Genomic DNA, 15,557 nt, shown 5'->3' with positions numbered 1-15,557 from the left:
AGGCGTCTCTAGTATAATTTATAAACCACTGCTAACTATAATAAACATAATTAATCCAATCAATGTTTATTTACCATAATGACCAGGAAAATGGACTCGAATCTAGTTTTAACTTGGTCTCTAATTTTTAAAACTTGTCAGGTACCCCCCTTGGCTATCCTATGATGTCAATGTATACGTGTAGATCAAAACTACCACCAGGGGTCTCTCTTCTCGCTCTAGCATAATGTTACAATACTAGTAGCTTGCACAGGTACGCACGGCGTGGGACTCCCTAATCTTCACCCACACCAATGTCCCTCCTGGAGATAGTCCTAATGGTGAACACGTCCAGGTCGCCTCACCCTGACCCTACACTACCTAGTGACAAGACTGGAAGGAACCGCCGTACCTATGCGGAAAACAAGGATAGACCAACATGACAGGATAACCACAAAACACAGACTGAGTTGGATCGAGATAAATTAACTATTGGGGGTAACCTCATTATCCTCAATGTTGTCTGACAGGATGTGGAGGAGCATAAGGGCTTTACTAAGGCACACTCCCCTGTCCAATTACCCTCCAGGCGGGTCCTCTACCTCATGTCTCCACAAAGCCAGTAAACGTCTCCTAAGGACTAGACTTGATTCTGCATCTATTCCCCTCCTATCGTACTGTAGGAGGAGCAATACCCGTTGGTGAGTTCCCCAAAAATCTCCCTCCACCCTGCCTATTTGCCCGGCAGGTGTAGTTTCCAGGGTAGTCAGTAACACTCTCTTCGGTGCAAAACACTTAAGTAGTTATAGAGTATTCCTTCTTCCATTTCTCACGGACAGTGTAATTAGCGGAAATGTTCGTGAAGAGACTAATAAACCACTCTTCAGCATCTACAGGGAGATTTAGGGGGACCATCCCCGAGTGTAGTCGGGCACTACCGCACACGCAACAGTTAGACTTGTTGCTCCTGTTAGCATTGTACCTCATCAACTCCAACCAGAGATTCTGATCAGAGTAGCCAGTCGCTATTGTCAAGGTGTCCTCAAAAGGTAGGGTCGGCTATGATCATCATGTTCGTCAAGGTCTTTATCTTACGGCGGAGGGGGTTAATTATGGGCACGGGACTAAGTGAAGGCTTCCATTCGGCTGCATCTACCATACCCCTTATTTTAAACTTCCCTAAGGGATCTGTCCTCCCGTACCGGTATGTCCCCAGACTATAAGTCCCTCCGTCCCCCGGGCTTGGATCTCCCATGGTTAATGTAAAAACCGCATTAAAACCAAGCAACATACTAAGTTCAGCCTTCCAATACCTGCTGTCCTTATTATTCTCAAGGAGGGTTATACGACTAATTAGGGATTTCCCGCTCCTATCTTTCTTATTTAAGGCACTTCGCGGTTTATAGGACTAGTCTGTTCCTGCGTTACATCCCACTAATCCCCAATAACGGCAGTCTTCTCCCCAGACGTTATCAGTGGCGCAAACATATTGTATTCCCCGGGTATATAAGTCATATAACCAGCTGGACTGAGTTAAATCTTGCCTGCGGTGGGATCTTGCGCCTAGACACGGGACTACAATACAATAGTCGAAGGAATATGCGGCTACTTGAGCATTGAACAAGTTATAACAGAAGGTAACCATACCCTCATATTCTTCCGACTAAGGATTCCAGTTGCCACCCTCCTCTCTCACTAGCCCTAACCAGAGTAATGTCCTTGGCACAACTAAGACTGGTCTCCCGGATCTGAAGCTTTCTTACAGTATGAAGCATAGATCCATGTAAGTCTTTCGGCTAGTTTCACAGCTGTGGCAGTAGTCAGAAGCACCTGGTAGGGGCCATCAAATCGGGGCTCAGGAGGGTGCTTCCTGGGAAACTTCTTGATGCGCACCCAATCCCCAGGCTGCAAGATATGTGTCCCAGTGTCTGCCTCTGAGTCTGGAAGAGAACACCTGTGCATAGGCTTTGGTTAGTTCTTTAACAACGGAAATCACATACTCAGTCAACACATCAGATTGTAATTGTAACCACTGAGGATAGTAACGACCTAGCCTTGGGGCTAGCCCAAACAATCTCGGAGGGAGATAATATATAATCCCCCTGGGTTCATATCTAACACTGTATAAGGCTATTGGATGACAGTCTTTCCAAAGTGGCGTCATTTTTAAGTATCTTACTTTTAGCGTGCCACTACGTCTCTCCACCTTGCCACTACTCTAAAGATGGTAGAGTATGTAAAAGGCCTGGGATACACCCAGAGCAGACATGACATGTTACATTCACCTGCGAAGTTTATACCTCTGTCTTACTCTGAATCACTTCTGGTACCCCATATTCACAGTTTACCTCGTTCATGAGCTTCTTTGAGGTTACCTACTTGTTTACCTTGGTAACAGGGTCGGCCTCCAACCTGCAAAGACATCAACAACAACAAGCACGTAGTCATACTTCCCAACAAGTGGGAGCTGAACGTAGTCAATTTGCAATCCCTGAAATGGGTAGAGTGGTCCCGGCAAGTGTGATGTGGCAAATTTACTTCTGCCCTGACTCACCTATGGCATAGATCATGCTAAACTGGACAAATGAGGCAGCAGCTACAGAGAACCTAGAAGTCGCCCAACCTCTTTCAAGCGTCGTCGTCATTACTGCTTTACTAGGTGGGTCTTTCCGTCCATCAGCTGGGCCATCATGGGATACAGGAACTGTGGTGGGCAAGTGCTGTTGACCGTTCACCACACGCTGTCCTGTGTCTGCTGCTCCCATATTAGTCCATTTATTCTTTCCTTCCTTGCTGGCTTGTAACTGTAAAAGTCTTTAGCATATCAAAGTCCAAATTTTTATCAATGTCCAAAGTTTTTTTACCACTGACTCATGCTGTCAGTATCTTTCTTCTTTCTTCCACGGCTTAAGGGTCGCTGCCTTTGCTGCGCTGTCAGCGAGGGTGTCGTTTCTCGCCTCTCCAGTGTAGGAATCGGTGCGAACTCTCAACTTTGTCAGGTAGAAGCAGGGCCTCCATGCGACTCTGTACAGCTGCACCATTCTCAATTGCTTGTCCTGCTAAAGTAAAAAAACTGTCTGGCCTTCCATATTGGGCCGTAATCATGAGCTATGCCAGATGCATACCAGGAGTCAGTGTAAAGGGTTGCCGGTCTTACCTCTCGCCACTCTACACGCCTTAGTGATGGCCTTTAATTCCGCTTCTTGTACTGTGACATGCGGAGGCAGAACTTCTGCTTCTAGGACATCTTGTTGTGTGACCACTGCATATCCGATGTGGAGTCATCAATCCTCACCCTGGTACCATCTGCAAAAAGCTCAACATATGCATTATCAACAGAGGTTCTGATAACTGTTTGCATACCTGCAGTTTCTTACTGTATTAGTACTAAATAATCGTGCTGATGTTCTATTTCACATGGCTCGGAATCTTGTTATCTTATTCCATTTATTTATTTTTTTTTCAAACCCAATAGCTGATCTACAACACCTAGATCATCTATGGCCCAGATCACCTCTGCCTCCCCCCTTTTGAACCGGAATACTCAATGGAAAAAGAGTCATTGCGTTCAAACTAGTAAACCAAGAGGCACAAAAACAAGCACTTTGTAGGTCAAGGTGACATTGTATGCAGCGAAGTCTGAGCGAAAATCTCCTTACAAAAAAATGTTTTTCCTTTCAGGTCGCAGTTAGCATTTTTTAACACAAGGGGGCGCAACACAAGTCAAATTTTACGTCACCCAGTGTAATAGTATTTCAGGCTATGGCCAGCGTTTAGCTTTTACTCTCCTGTCGGAATATAATTATAGCTTCAGTGTAGACTGACACTAGAATATACAAAAGACTTAAAGAAAAACTAAAGAATACGGATGAATTAACATCCTACTCTGGGCAATTCAGTCCCTCTTTCTTCACATAAAAAGTAAAATTACTTGACCAAATTGCATGAAAAAGTTTGCTGGGTGACTATAGTGAAATTATTTCATCTGTAGGAGCCTTCCATAACATCATCTGTCTGAGTATCCATTGGAGAAGCGGGCAGTGGAAAACAGAGCCCCTGGGAACATGAGAGAGCGTCCCCTGTCATGTATTCCTGGTCTCTGCCCCCCATGCATCAACTCCAATCTTCCATACACTATAAACCAGCTTAGTCATCTACTATGTCCCAAGCTGCATCTTCACAAAGGTTTGTTTCCCTGAACTTATCACACATCCAAAGTGGCCACATCTTGGAGTGTAACAAAGGCCGGTCAAACAAAACCTTACTTCAGACAATCATGATGTTAGCACTGGATACAGTGGCATTGGGAAATATAGGCCTCCCAAGTGCAGCAAAATGGCTGCCAGAGGCAGAAAGGGGCGGGGCTACAGATCTCCCAGGTGAGGCTAAAATGGCCGCTGGAGGAATGGGCGGGCCCAGGAGTAGCAGCACTTCCAGGTGAGGCAAGATGGCCGCTGGAGGAGGAAGGGGCGGGGCCAGGTCCTGTCCCGGATGGGGAGGGACCGGAAGTAACATCACACACCCTGAAAGTGAGCACATGGGGGGGGGAAGTAACTTCAGGGTGGGGGCAGGCCTCACTACATTTACTGTTTTCAAGTCACACTATGTTGGGTTGTAAACATTGCAAGCACGGCCGCCATTACAGGGAGGGGCTGTAGTCAACACAAAGGCATTACATTGTTCATAAGCAATACACATACCCCCCTACATGCTTTCCCCTCTTCAATCTCTTAACTACGTTATACCTCCTCCTAGCAATCTAAAAACACCTTTCTTTCTGCTAGGCTTCCTGCTCATCTTCTGAAAACTTTCTACAATCTATCTTACCTATCCATATTCATTTCTGCTTATCTGTCCATGACCTAACATTTCTTTCTGCAACTTTTCCTGGTCCTTTCCCATTGTTCAGTAAACTCTGCTCCCTTCCCTTCAGCAACCAGATCACAAGCTCTATGACCTTTGCCCTAGCTCACTTTGCTCCCCATTCTCTAAACAACCTGCGTCTATGCCTAACCTTCTCATTCTATCTTCAAATCCTTCCAATATAACCTCTCTTTCCCACTCAGATTACAATGCACATTAATTCTACAAAACACAGGGAAAGACAAAGTAAACAGAAAGGGTTAATTGGAAAAAGCTTTCAGTTCACTCTTATCAGCATCCCTCCCCCCAATAATAAACACTGCACATTCTTTCTATAATACCAGACAGACGGGATTACTGGAGAATACCCACAACGGCTCAAGGTATATATCTCATCTACCTTTATAACAACCAACCTCTACTAGTAATCCGTCTGGACAGGACATTTTAGCTATACACAGAGACTGACAATTATTTTCAATGACCAAGAGTTTCTGGAGCCAGCCGTCACAAAGCACGGCTATACTTCACACGTATATACCTTTCCACATATGAGAACATAACACGCTCAATCATAAAGGTAAGTATACGTATCATAAATCTTCCTAACCTCATACTAGTTACCTAGGAGCACGTGTCTCTCCGGCGTGTTCCCTCAGACTTAAACAGCCGAGTCCGCCCTCCCGACACATTAACCCTCACAGAATTTATCTCTTGGTCTTGTATACACAGTGTTTAACCGTCTCAGACACAACAGCATACAAAATACCCCTAGACAGGTAACATGGTGATTTTCCGAGTGGACAGACCTGTCTTTCAGTGAAGGTCCAGTCTGGATCAGCAACAGGCAGAAAAGCAGTCAGAACCCAGCTCACATCGGTAGATTTACATAAAGCAATCTTACCGTGTTCTTTAGATTTTCGGGCCCCTGAGTTCTGCGTGCCATCTGCCGATCTCTGTACGTTCCAGGCTGTGACCTCACAGATCCACTCGCCCACCCAGGGACGCCACTGTTCTGGATTATAGTTTTCTCCAGCAGGTTTTGGGGTATTTTGTAGCTTCCGAATTATATCGTGTGCACACATCGTCGCGCAGAATCAGACACAAATGCTGGTCTAAAACCGGGAGAGTCTCTACAATGTGTAGAGGCTCAGGCTTTTTATTATAACACATGACAACCGCCCTTCAATGGGCGTGCAACAGATTACATCAGTAACATATAAGATTCTCATTTGTCGGATCATATAGAATCACGTCCGCAATAGTATGGACTTTGTCCTAGCTGAAGTCAGCTCCGTGTAGTGATGAATCATTGTTTAACTAGCTTCAGGATGGGAGTGGAAGGGGGCTAGGTAAACACTCAGTATTGAACACAGATCCACACAACACTATGGCCCTTAACTCTTAGAGGCTTCTTGTGTAACTTCTATGTACTTAGCTAACATTAACATCATACATCCATTGTCTAGCAAATACCATGATTAGATTGTGTGTGTCCTTTAAACTCCACAGAGCTTAGAGTCATTACAACAGCAAAATACATTTGGGTTATATAAATCGATAGACATTTTATACCAAAATAATCATCATGTCTATCACAGTACTAATTCCAGCATCTCCTGAAGCACACCCTCTGTTTAGCCAAGTGTTTTTTGCCAACCGCATACCACTCCCTTCCTGACAATGGCCACTGAGTGAGGGGCATGTAAAGTGACCCATCCATCAGTGCCTCCCATCATGGTACACTACACTAGAGCTGCTTGATGCAAGTCCAGGAGCTGCAGATGACAAGTGGTGGAAGACTTTCATTTGACACAGTTTGCAGTAAGAGAACTTCTTCCACTAATTTCTAGAGGCATCACACGATCGGGGTCACATGTAAAACCGGTCCGTTCACTTTGCTTCCACAATGTGATTTTCGAAATACCCTCCAATGGAAAATGAATGAATAAATAACCACCGCATGATGCTCCTCAGCGGTCAGGAATGGAGCACACGACTCGTAACTCCACCCAGTCCTTACTCATGATCCAACAATCCAGTTGTTCTACATGTTTTGGCTAGGCGTGTGACTATGTTGTAATTGTGCATCACATGCTGGAAGAGAAATCTACCTGGCAGCCAACACGACCGGTCTGTAAGGCCACCGTCACACGTTGTGTAATCGCTGCAACAGAGAACCTACATGGTGCCGATTTGGCCTCAGGTTTTCTTCCGGGTCTGCTGTGGGATTTAACCCTTCAAGGGCTGAATACTGCAGCATAAATACACAATCTGCAGATTTGTTGCGGAAAATTCCAACATTATATGAAAGGGATTTCTGAAATCTCTTCCACATGGCTGGTACTGTAAACGCTGCAGAATTACCGCAGCAGAATCCGCTGTGCAGACTTTACGGTGCCTTCACATGTGGCTGAAATGCTGCGGACTTGACAGTACACGCCATGTGGAGGGGATTTTAAAAATCTTCACACGGCGTGGAAAATGTCTGCAACAAATTTGCAGCATTTTAGAAAAACTGATTCTAATTCCACAGCCTGTCTATTTATGCTTCGGACCTATGCTGCGCGATTCAAGCCTTGAAATACAAGGGTTAAATCTCACAGCATTTTTCAATTAAAAACGTGGATTTGGCCACTGTGGATTTACAGCGTAATTTAATACAATTGAAAACAATGTAATCAGACGCTCCTGTACAGAACACAGCGTGCGGTCCCTGTTATCTCTCTCCGGCTGAATGATGAATTTTAAGCTCATCTTAAAATCATTGTTCAACCAAAGAGTGAATGATGGCCGCGTTTACACGCAACGATTATCGCTCATATGCCATTGTTTGAACAAATTTTGAGCAATAACAGTTGCGTGTAAATGGGCCTTTACACTGTGTGTGAAGGCAGCCTTAGAGATAGTAATTTGGATACCCCAGACTCTTGAAAGACAAATTAGCTTGGTGAGGCCACCTCCACATGGGCAATCGCAATATTGGCCTGATATCGCACTCGCCGACATGCGATTTACCCGTGGATGCAAGGCGTTTTTATGTTAAAAAGACCTCTTATCCCCTCCCATCACTGATAGCCGTGCCAGGGGATCGGCAAGTGTTTCCCATTAGTTTCAGAGGGATACCTCGCATCTCACTCGCATGCACACCAATGCTGTGTGATCTGTTTTCCTGTCCCATTGAAAACAACAGGACATGCAGCGCTTTTCCCGCACTGCATTGCTCATGTACATTGCTCAAGGGGGTTGTAGGAAGGCTTATTTTCTTGCGGGACAACCCGTAGTTTTTATTGGTACCATTTTTGGGATACATAAGGCTTTTTGATCACTTTTGTTGTGTATTTTCTATCCAACAGCAGTCACCGTGCTCGGTAAACCAATCACAGCCATTCAGTGATGTCATTCACTGAATGGCTGTGAATGATCAAGAGCCGGTTGTGATTGGCTGGCACTCAATCCAATCACAGCGCTTACTTACATAGCGCTGACCGTGGGGGAATTCAAAGCTGAGCAGGGAGAATTCTCAAGCAGCTTGCCGCACCGCCGGGGACACAGACTGGGGTGTGGGGGGGGGGGGGGTATTGCGTTTTTTTGTTTCCTCACTTGAGTATAAGCAGAGGGGGGGCGGCTTTTTCAGCATTAAAAAAATGTGCTGAAAAACTCGGCTTATACTCGAGTACCGTGTTTCCCCAAAAATAAGACAGTGTCTTATATTAATTTTTTGTTCAAAAAGGTTTAACTTTTTTTACATGTATAGCTGACTGGACACTATTTATGTTGATTCTTTTAATTAACTGTTAGCAGGGCTTAATTTTGGAGTAGGGCTTATATTTCAAGCATCCTCAAAAAGCCTGAAAAATCATTTTGCATCCTCAAAAATTCAGGAAAATCATGCTATGTCTTATTTTCAGGGTATGTCTTATTTTCAGGGAAACAGGGTATATGCGGTATATAATGTAGAATAATTAATTCAATGCTAAATTAGTTGCATATTTGCTTTATAGGTACTTAGTGAAGTTCTGTGTTCTGAAGTTGTATTGCAATAAATGTATTTTGGCCCTCTGCACACGGGCGGGTCGGATTCCGCATGCAGAATCCCACAGTGGAACCCGGCCCTGGCAGCAGCGTCGGTCCCCCCTGAAAGCAATGTGAGAAAGCCGTGATGGCCGCGCCGGAGGATCCATCCATCCCCATAGTGATGCCAGGCTGTTCACATTAAAACGCCTCGCATCCATGGGGAATCAGATGGATTCCGAGCGCGATATGAGGGCGGGATTCTTGTTCATGTGTAGAAACTACAGGACACCCTGCAAAACCTGAGCCATCACACTACTATGGGGATGGAAACATAAAAAAAAGTTATGGCTGTCAGAAGATGGCGGCAGAAAATAATAAAAAATAAATATCTTTGAAAAAAAATAAAAGTAGTGCAGCAAAAAATAAAAACGCTATGTTTGTTGTGGTAGTAATCGTACGGACCCGTAGAATATAGGTATCAGGTCATGTTTGTGCGCCGTAGAAACAAGACGCACACAAAGATGGTGGAATTTAGTCTTTTTTCTATTTCAAAAAGAATTTTTTTTAAGTTTTGCGGTACATTATATGGCACATTAACCCCTTAGTGACAGCCCCATAGTGTTTTTGCATCCTGTTGCAGGACGTGTATGGAGGGAGATAACGCCGCTATTTCCCTCCATACAGCGCAGGCGCCAGCTGTTTATTACAGCTGACACACGAGGGCAATAGCCGCAATCAGCCGATCGCAGCTATTAACCCTTTATATGCTGTCAATTCTGATAGCGGCATTTAAATCCCCCGGTACGATGTTCGGAGGGTCTTGCACTCCCCCCGCAGTGAGATCGAGGGAGACATACAGGTGTCATGGCAGTTGGGGGCCTTCTTAAAGGCCCCAGGGCTGCCTTAGCAGACTGCATATCAAGCCATCCCCGTGGGGTGGCATGATAGGCTGCCTGTTAGATCACAGTATGACGTAATGCTATGGCATTTTGTCATACTGCAGGAGCGATCAAAGCATCGCTGGTTGTGGTCCTCCAGGAGGACTAAAAAAAAGTTCACAGCGGTGAACGTGGTCCGAAAAAAAAATAAAGAACGTCAGAAATGATTTTGGTCATCTTATCTCACATGGGCACAGAAAATAATTTAAAAAAAATAAATGTCTTTAAAAAAAATACAGCAAAAAAAAAAAACGATACAAGTTTGGTATCGTAATAATCGTACCGACCCATAGAATAAAGTTATCAGGTCATTTTTGTTGCAGTTTGTGCGCCGTAGAAACAAGATGCACTGAAAGATGGCGGAATGTCGTTTTTTTTCCCCATTTCTCTCCACTTAGAATTTTTTTCAACTTTTTCAGTACATTATATGGTACAATAAATAGCACTATTGAAAAATACAACTCGTCCCGCAAAAAACAAGCCCTCATACAGCAACGTCGATGGATAAATAAAGGAGCTACGATTTGTTAAAAGGGGGGAGGAAAAAACGAAAATGGAAAAAAGCTCCGTCACTAAGGGGTTAAATACAACTCGTCCCGCGAAAGAAAGAAAAAAGAGTCCTCAGACAGTGACGGTAATGGATAAATAATTACGATTTTTTTAAAAGGAGGGGGTGCTAAAAACCGAAAATGGGTTAATCAAAACGCTTTGCATCGAAAAATGGCACGTTGCCAATTGTGATTTTGGGCCGATATGGCAGTCGCCCGTGTCCGCTATCAGAGCCTCGGTGCTACGCACGCGCTCGGGTGCTTCTGGTCGGTGGTCAGAAATAGAGGGCCAGGCTGTCCCATCTATGGGTACATCCCTCTAAGACAACCATATAACTTGTCACCATTGCACCAGAGAGGACATGTACAAATGGCAGTTTTCTGCCCTCACTGGGTGTTGGGGACAGGTCACACATCACAGGGCCCGCCGGCAGTCATGTTATGAGCCTCGTCACCTAGAAACCCCAGGACGACGGTGCAAATGGCGGCCGCTTGCGGTCACGTGGTGCGTGACGTCACATGTCGGTATAGCGGCAGTGCAGTGGTGTGCGAGGTGGCGGGTGCGCCCTCCCGGCCGACCCGCTACTTTCTATGCAGACCTACCTGTGTGGGGGTTCTGGCCGTTACAGTCTGTGGTGACCTTTAGCACGTCGTGCTGAGGCTGCTGAGCGGGAAGACTAGTTTATGAGTAACTGCAGCTCCCCGACAGAGCTGCTGACATGATGCGGCTGTGAGGGCTGCAGACACTTTTGTAGTCGACTACCAAGTTCCCATACCCCACGAAGTAAACATGTCCTCCCTGATGAGCCTCTTGTTAATCACTTCATTCCTCTGCCTTGATTTAATTACAAATAAAAATTAATATTGCCATCTCAGGGCGGCTTCATTGGGGCGCACCTGCCGCCCTCAGCGGTGTCTGGCTGCGAGCCGACCGGCGACTCCCCAAACCTGACTATTCTGTATTACGTATGACTGCGGCCGCTCGCCGCGGTCATGCTCAGTACAGGTTTTCTTTTACTGTTTGTATTTCCTGCAGGGACCCGTGGCGGGCTGCCGGTCGGCGACCTCTATTGACTTCCATGGAGGCCGGCCGCGCGGAACCCGTGGCAAAATACAGCATGCTGCGATTTTTCCTCTGCTTCCGGAATATGCAAGTGTGAGCAAAAAAGCGATTTAACGTGCTTTTCAATGCCCGCGTTTTGCTGCGGATCCTCCGTGCGGATTCCATAATTGGAATCTGCACATGTGAAGCAGGACAAAGGGCGGTTTCAGATGAGAGTATGCGCCACTATGCTCACCAGTGCGAAGCGTAGTTGTTAGAGATGAGCGAACGTGCTCGGCCACGCCCCTTTTTCGCCCGAATACCGCGATTTTCCAGTACTTCCGTACTCAGGAGAAAAAATTCGGGGGTCGCCGTGGCGGCGCGGGGGGTTGCAGCGGGGAGTGGGGGGGAGAGGGAGAGAGAGAGGGCTCCCCCCTGTTCCCCGCTGCTACCCCCCACGCCGCCACGCCTCTCCTCGCCCCCCGGCGCACCCGAGTACTTTTCACCCGAGTGAAGTACTCGAAAATCGCGGTATTCGGGCAAAAAAGGGGCGTGGCCGAGCACGTTCGCTCATCTCTAGTAGTTGTGCATGAATGAGGTTTTTTTTTTTTTCCTCGCTTGCCGTTCAGACTCTGCGCCATAGTGCAGGAGTTTGAGAAAAAAAATAGCGGGAACGCAAGTCCTATCCATTCTCAGGCGTAGTATTCACACCCGAGAATAGAGTTTTGATTTTGTCCCGTTATGCGGCCAAGATTTTTATGTCTGTGAGGGAGTTCTGCACCCCATAGCGCCGCTACAGAACGGCACATCGATGTATGGAGTGAGCTGAAGGGTTTTGTGCCGGGCTCCAGTCTTCTCATGTTTGCCCACGCCTGGGCTGGCATAAGGACGTGGCTCCTGGCCAGCAGCAGGGTGGCCATCTTGGAGAGTTTCCTGACTGAAGGGCTATGGGCATAAGGGATGATGGGTCGCAGCTTGCCCAGGGCATCACTGATCTTGCATGCGTCTCCTCTCCCAACGTTCATGTTGAGCCTCCGGGCTTTCTGTTCTTTAGACGTCTTCCCTCCGCCAGGGCACATCCGACTTCATCCCAGGCTGGGAGGATCTATGATCTCCCGGCCCGATTACCAGCTCACAGCGATCATCACTGTGATCGTCGGGGTCTGGTCCTCTCCTCCACTGCTCATTGCCACGAATATCCCCCTGTCTGTGCCTTGGCGCACATCCTGGCAGCCACAAGTGCTAAAGGGTCTCCCATGGCAGTGCAGAGGTCTGGTGTTGTGGCAGGAGGTCTGCCAGGATTGGGCTGTCAGCAGGGGTGTAACTATAGAGGGTGCAGGGGATGCGGTTGCACCTGGGCCCAGGAGCCTTGGGGGGCCCATAAGGCCTCTCTTCTCCATATAGGAAGCCCAGTACTATGAATAAAGCATTATAGTTGGGGGCCACGTTCCAGGTTTTGCATTGGGGCCCAGGAGCAAGTTACGCCTCTGGCTGTCATAGCATAGTAGTGGTGAGCGATCTTCCAGCTGGGACAAGTCCAGACCCTGGGGTGAGCGGAAGGTAGATTCCATCTCTCTGGCGTCCTCGGCCAGAACAGTAGCACGTTTTCCGACACTCACAATCGGCGTAGAAATAATGCTGCTACAGTTGGGGACTTCATTGTGGAAAATCGCGCAGCTTAATCCAACGCATTTGCACTGTGAACAAGGCACTTTTGCGCTTGTGTCGTAACATTTTTCTGTACTCTTTTTGAACATGGGCCTGTTCTCATGGGCACGGGACACCCACCTGCCATGATTTAAAAGCCAACTTATCCTAATGAGGTCTAGATGTGTTCTTCAGTCTGCGGTTTTGAGCTGTATCCTGTTGCGTATTGACTTATATGGGGCGCTTTGGTGCACAAATGCGCACAAAATAAAGCATGTTCTATTTTTTTGCGTGCAATAGAAATACACGCACAAAATACGTAAAATAACAAGAACCCATTGATACCAATTTTTGCATGCGCAAGACGTCCCACGTGACGGAGCCCTTAAAGTATTTAAGTGGACTCAGAAGGTTTGTTTGCCAGAAGTGCTCTGTACTTGATAATTTCTGATATTACAGAATTGTGGTGCGCCAGGAAAGCAGGATGGTCCTGGCAATCTGGGAAATGCATCACACAGAGTACACGTGTTTTATAGCTTAAAGCACCACGATCACAAAATTGTCTTGCTTTAAATAAGTGCATCTATATGTTGCCCATGGAGGTTCCGAATGGCACTCCTAGAGATCATGGGTATTGCTACCACAAATTCTATTAAAAAGCAGATTTAAGGCCCATTTAGACACAATGATTATCACTCGTTGGCTCAAAAGCCATCTTTTGAGTGATAACCATTGCGTCTAAACGCGCTACAATAGTTCATTTTTCGTGCACTATTCGTTTATCGCTAATTCTTAGCAAGCTAAAAGTCACCGATGGCTCTTATCAACGCCGCACGCTGAGTTCTCGGGGGAATACCGCTGATAGTATTCTTTCAGCTGGTATCCCGCTCTGACTTCTCAGCGGGATACCAGCTGACAGCTCCGAGAACAAAGCAGCTGTTTGGATATACAGCTTCGCCTTCATTTAACTCTTAAGTAACTAATTACATACTTAAGAGTTTATGCAAAGATGATCACTCAAATAGCCAATTAGCCATTTCAATCGGTGCATATTTTTTTGCTTGGACCTGACCTTGTTACCCACAGAGGGAGATCACAAATTATTAACTGTGGTTATTTGTAGTCCTGTTTGTCACTCGTGACACCAACATTCCATCCTCTGCTGTGGATCTCTTAGATGTCATAAAGTAGAACAAAATAATTCACACACAGAGTGTCATTTCTGGACAAGAATCAGGAACGTTCAGTCCTGTCTGCTTACTTAAACGATGGTAGCAAACAACAAATAAACAGTTCTTTACAGTGGTGAAGCAGTGAGTATTCACGGGGTATTTGTACATCCACAATCAAAGTTATCTGTGGGAATTCTCTGTCCCGGTAGCTCTCTCTCTCATCTGTCAGTCACTCACTTGTTCCTCTCTCTCTGGCGGTTTCGCTCTCTCTCTCTCTCTCCGGACACACGCAGTTCTTGCTGTTACGGCACTCTGCCCCCCGATCTCCTGCACCCCACTGTCCCTGCCTACTTGCCTCGGCCCTGGCTAACCCCAGGCGGACAACTGGGCGGCAGTCCCTGCGCTGGCTAGGGACCTGGCGACTACCTGGATGGAACTACTAACAGGGGACAGAGTGCCGACAGGAGAGGCAGGTGTAACAGACCAACAAAACTACTAGGTGAATCAAGGCTGGAGGTGTAGCTCACAGGCAAACGAAAGGATACTGACAAGCAACTAGGACAGACTAGAATAGACCTGACTAGAGGCTAGCAGAACCAATAACTGGCAGTGAGTTCAGGTCACTGCCAGCCTTTTAACTAAAAGCCTCCGCCCAGGGGCGGAGAGTGGGAGGAGCCGACTCTCCCACTGTTGCATAAGGGAGGTGGATGAGAGCGGGCGGCACCCTACGGGCGGACACGCCCACGCCGCAGCACGCTGGCTGCTCCATGCTGCTGCACGCTGGCTGCTCCACGCCGCCGGGAGATCCCTGACAGCACAGCTCCGGGACGCCGAAGCCGAGCTCGAAGCGGCGCGCGCCGGCCGCGGGACCCAGCGCCGCCCTGCATGGTAACATTACCCCCCCTCTGACGGGGGACCTCCGGGCCCCCGGAAACTCGACCAGGCTTATCTGGAAAACGACGGTGGAACCGCCGTACCAACACGGGAGCATGAACATCACATGCGGCCACCCAGGAATGATCTTCTGGTGGAAAACCCTTCCAGGCCACCAAGTATTGTAGGATTCCTCGACACCGACGAGAGTCCAGTATCTCCTGGACCTCGTATTCGACTTCATCCCGGACCAGGGTGGGCGGAGGGGGACCGGAGGTGGGTATCACCGAAGGGACAAAAGGTTTCAGCAGCGACTTATGGAATACCCTGTGAACCCTCCATGTGGCTGGCAACCCCAGCTCGTAGGCGAGTGGGTTCACCACACGTGTGATGGCAAACGGCCCCACGTAACGTGGCGCCAGCTTCAAGGACGGGACCCGCAATTTGAGATTTTTAGAAGACAGGTATACCTTCTGTC

At 47.1% G+C, this 15,557-nt stretch overlaps 1 protein-coding gene and 1 pseudogene across 1 annotated transcript in view; both read right to left on the bottom strand.

The window, feature by feature from the left end:
- The window catches only part of LOC136625140 (glutathione hydrolase-like YwrD proenzyme), an 82,126-nt gene extending 71,077 nt beyond the window's left edge, over positions 1-11,049 (bottom strand). The window contains exon 1 of the mRNA XM_066599130.1: positions 10,949-11,049. The gene's annotated coding sequence lies outside the window, so the exon portion shown is untranslated. The remainder of the gene's footprint in view (positions 1-10,948) is intronic.
- Positions 11,050-12,079: 1,030 nt separating this feature from the next.
- Positions 12,080-13,144, bottom strand: LOC136626374 (class E basic helix-loop-helix protein 22-like; annotated as a pseudogene).
- Between the last annotated feature and the right edge of the window lie 2,413 nt (positions 13,145-15,557).

This window comes from Eleutherodactylus coqui, chromosome 1 (assembly GCF_035609145.1).
Source record: "Eleutherodactylus coqui strain aEleCoq1 chromosome 1, aEleCoq1.hap1, whole genome shotgun sequence".
NCBI classification, from domain to species: Eukaryota; Metazoa; Chordata; class Amphibia; order Anura; family Eleutherodactylidae; genus Eleutherodactylus; species Eleutherodactylus coqui.
This window is presented reverse-complemented; position numbering and strand designations above follow the sequence as displayed.